The sequence below is a fragment of the Pteropus vampyrus genome, unplaced genomic scaffold, assembly GCF_000151845.1.
Source record: "Pteropus vampyrus isolate Shadow unplaced genomic scaffold, Pvam_2.0 Scaffold12, whole genome shotgun sequence".
Taxonomy (NCBI): Eukaryota; Metazoa; Chordata; class Mammalia; order Chiroptera; family Pteropodidae; genus Pteropus; species Pteropus vampyrus.
The window spans coordinates 6015074-6018673 of NW_011888793.1; the positions used below are offsets into that span (position 1 = coordinate 6015074).

General features: G+C 35.5%; 1 pseudogene; it reads right to left on the reverse strand.

Moving 5' to 3' along the window:
- LOC111732243 overlaps window positions 1-3600 on the reverse strand; it is a 15579-nt pseudogene that overhangs the window by 2438 nt on the left and 9541 nt on the right.

Genomic DNA, 3600 nt, shown 5'->3' on the forward strand with positions numbered 1-3600 from the left:
GGAGATGGAGGAACAGCCAGTTCGTGGAGTAGTTGGAACACAACACTTATTAAGTTCGCTGTCTTAGATGGGCACAGTTCATGGCGCCACAAAACGATTACAAAAGTAACATCAAAGATCACTGATCAAAGAGCACCATAATAAATATAATAATAATGAAAAAGTTTGAAATATTGCAAGAATTACTAAAATGCAACAGATATGAAGTGAGCAAATGCTGTTGGAAACATGATTGCTTGACACAAGGTTGCCACAAACCTTTAATTAGAAAGAGACACAGTATCTGTGAAGTATAATATTGTGAAGCATAATAAAACAAAGTATGTCTGTAATAAAGATTAAAAAGCAGAAATTAATGATTGGAAAAGGAAAAAATAAATGAACCAGTAAGTAAATCTTTGGAAAAAGTAAACTAGTTCTTTGGGGGGAAAAAATAGCTACCAGCTAACCAAATCAAAAAAGAAAAAGAAAACAGAAAAAATGTACAAAATAAGAAATCACAAGGAGGATATAAGCTTTGAAACAGAAGAAAATTTTAAATGTTTAGAAGACAACTTTGCATAACCATGCAAATACATTTGAAAGCCTAGTCGAAATAAATAATTCTTTTTGAAAATAAAAATTTCCAAAATTGTCCCTAGGAGAGATAATATTTAAACAAATCAATTTGCATAGAAAAAATAGAGAATGAACTAAATGCTCTTCTACTGAAACTAGTTGAATAAATGATAGTACATCCAAACAATGGAATGCTATGCAGAAAAGATCTCTATGAACTGATGATGGAGTGTTTCCAAGGAACAGTAAATGAAAAACAGCAAGGTGTTAAAGAGTGTGTATAATATAAACCTTTTTGTAAGAAAAGGGGGGGGAATTAAGACTGTATACATTTGCTTTTTGTTTAAAAAAAAAAAGAAATAAAGGAAGGGTAAACCAGAATCTAATGAAATGTCGAAAACAAATGAATGCAACTTTTCTGAGTTTATCTCCTCATAGGTTTTGCATATTAAATCAACAAAAATTTAAAAAACAACCCCTCATGCTGAACACAAATAGCCACAAATTAACCTAACTAATGAAACTATCAAATTGATATCATAACTACTCAGAAAAATAAATAAATAATTCAGCTAACTGGAGCACAGTACTCCCTTAATAGAATGTATTTTAAATACAAAAATAATTGCAAAGAATTAAGGAATCTTATGACTATAACCTAAATAAAACTAAGAGGCCACTTATTTCTCAGAAAATTCACTTTCCTGACATTTCTACCGAGGACATACATAGGAATTATGTCAATTGTGTGACATAGTCAAGTGATTTGATACTTGCCAAGAGTGATTGTATCATTTCACATTCCCATGAGAAATGTATGAAAGACAAGTGCCTCATAATCTTTGCCAGCATTGTGTCCTGGAAACTTGGCAAATGGAAGATGATATAGATAAAATTAAGCCTGGTGAGTCTAATGTGACTGACCTTCTTGGGTAATTTGATTACAGCTGGTTTGACGTTGGATAGATGAGGTTTTCTATGGCTTTCTGGCAAAAGATGGTTGCATTGGGCAATCAGGTTGGCAAATTTCCTGTTTGGGATGTAGAAGCGGAAGGTCTTCATAAAGCCAAACGTACAACACTAACACCATAAACGTGATGCTCTCTGACGAGCTAGCTTTAGCAGGAGAGCAGCATTCTTACAGCCGGCCCTGATGATGCTCGTATTTGGTCCTGGGACCAACTTTGATAAAATACTTTTTCCTAATCAAAAATAGTGTGTTTTCTGTGTACAATGGAATTAATGTATCTTGCTAGTAGGGGCACATGGAACCTTAGAGTCGCCTTTCAGCATTCAATCAGGCTAAGCCGAATGCAGTGCTGTTTACCTTGTTTCCACGCTTTGTACTGTCTCCTGCTCAGATTCCATTGCTATCAATAAAAATTTATTTTCAATTAAAAAAAAAGAGCTTCCAAGTTAATGAACATGTGGGGATTTGGGGAGAGATGTGTACCTGGAGAGGGCATGGAAGCTCCGCACCCAATCTCCGTACCTTGCCCTATACGTCTCTTCCATCTGGCTATTCTTGGGTTAATATAATAAAATAAAGCAGTAAAAAAAAAAAAAAAAAAAAAAGAATTGCAAAGAAATATTGACCTTTCCTATGTAGGTTTGCTTTTTTCTAATGATATCAGTGAAGAAATTCTGAAATTATTTTGTAAGTATTATAGGTCAGAAAAAATTGTTGGAAACCAGAAGGGTTTTTTTTTTTCTCACTCTGAGATAAGGACAATACCCATTAGCATAGAAATTTAGGAAGAGCCATGTTTTAAAAAAATTGATTTGATTTGATTTGAATTGGAGTTAGTGGTATTAACTCATGGTTCCTTAAAATTTTTTTCTAGCTTTGTCTCCTGAAAAAGCCTGGAAAGAGTAACATTCCGGTAACACTGGGCCTATTTAGTATGTGGGTGCTGGTTTCTAAGTACTCCTCTGCACAGAAAGGATCCCAAGTTCTTTGGTGAAATGGCTGATTCCAAGTCTGGGATATGGGAAGTACACAGTGAGTTGGAAACACCTTGTGCACAAACGTAAGGAAGTGCTCAAAACTAATGATGCGTAAAAGGATACAGGAGCTAGCTTAAAGTTGTTCCCCCTGGCTAAATTTGTGATAAGTTGAACAGCAAAAAGAATAATGATGGTAATGGACTACATTATCTTGACTCAGAAAAGAACCCATGAGCCCATAGAAACACTCAGAATAAAGGTGGTGATAGAGGTAAGCTTTCTTCTTTCAAAGCCTGCTGGCTAATAAATGTAGAAAAAAGTATAAAATTAGAAAAATCACTATTATGCAACAACCATTGTAATAATTCAGGCAAGGATCATCAATGGGTGGTAAAATTATTGGGTGAAAGAGTTTTGGGTATTGTTGGGCGATAGGATATTCAGACACTATCATATATTGCCCAACAGATTATTTATTAATTACAACATAGTACACACACACACCTCAGAACGTGTTTTGAGATTGTACCATGATCTTTATAAACCTTTAGTAGACCAGAAATGGAAGATCTTCAACAGTAATATTCATTGGAAGAAGGGACTTCTATTTGTCTTTGGATATGATGTTTTGGAACGCTCCTACTTCTAGAGGCACAAAAGTATTGTTCCTGAGGGAAACTAAGGCTTCTCAGGTTGAGAAGCTTATCCAAGTACTTTATTCTGTAATGTAAATCTGGTATGTCTTGTCACAGAGTGGTATTTTAGCAAAGCTAAGACCCTGCAGAATTGTATCTTCCACAGGACAGGATTATTTTCCGTACTTGGATTTAGATTGTACTCTATTTAGTTTTTATAGCTAGTGATGTGTACGTGCTCTTCGTGAAGTAATGCACAGAGAATCAGGAGCAGGACCCCTAAAGCTGCAGGAGAGATGCACGCACCTGATCCTTCTCCAGGACTTTGAAGAAACGACCCGGACTTGGTCCAGTTAGTGCAGAGTGGATAGTGGATATACTCCCTGAGATTCCATAACCCAGAATATGCTAATATGTCATAATCCTCCTAAAGGTTGGGAGGGGGTAGAACTCAGGATAA